This window comes from Galeopterus variegatus, unplaced genomic scaffold (genome assembly GCF_000696425.1).
Source record: "Galeopterus variegatus unplaced genomic scaffold, G_variegatus-3.0.2 Scaffold3567, whole genome shotgun sequence".
In the NCBI taxonomy this organism is placed as follows: Eukaryota; Metazoa; Chordata; class Mammalia; order Dermoptera; family Cynocephalidae; genus Galeopterus; species Galeopterus variegatus.
The window spans coordinates 123,421-124,073 of NW_007729678.1; the positions used below are offsets into that span (position 1 = coordinate 123,421).

Below are 653 nucleotides of genomic sequence, written 5' to 3' on the forward strand. Positions count from 1 at the left end.
CGGGAGCGCCGCCGCTCTTCCCAAGCGGCGCACTTATCCAGTGCGCCACCGGGCCGGCCCTAAACTTGTATTTTTTTAAATTACAAATCTTAACACACCATAAACAATTTTCTGCGTCTTCCTCCACCCTTCCCCCACCTCCAGTCCCAAGCACACATTTAATAATACATCTTGGAAAAAAAATAAAAATAAATCTTGGAGATCCTTCCTGGTGGTTAGGAGCATGGGCTCTGGACCCAGACACCAGGACTTAAACCATGGCTCCGTTACTTATGGTTGTAATCTTGTTCAAGTTACTTGCTCAGTTTCTACAGCTTAAAAAAAATGGAAATAATAATGGATTATTTTGAGGCATGAGCTATAACTACAAACAATTATGCCAGGCCGGGCACATAGTGAGTGCTCAGTAAATGTTAGCTATTGTTATCATCATCATAAGTGCTACTTCACTCTTTTTACTAACTGTATAGATTACCATTGCATGGCTTTTAGTTGACTGGCTCCCCACTGATGGTTGTCTTTTATGATTACAAACCATGTTGCAGTGAATTGTTTTGTCCATGCATTTTATCAGTATAATTGGGCATATTTTCAAGGGTTTAAGAGTCATGAATATTTTTCTTTTCTGTGAACAGTCTGTTCAAATAATTTAC

At 39.7% G+C, this 653-nt stretch overlaps 1 protein-coding gene across 1 annotated transcript in view; it reads left to right on the plus strand.

Moving 5' to 3' along the window:
- The window catches only part of MRPL18 (mitochondrial ribosomal protein L18), a 7,937-nt gene that overhangs the window by 4,187 nt on the left and 3,097 nt on the right, over positions 1-653 (plus strand). The gene's annotated exons all lie outside the window — the stretch shown is intronic.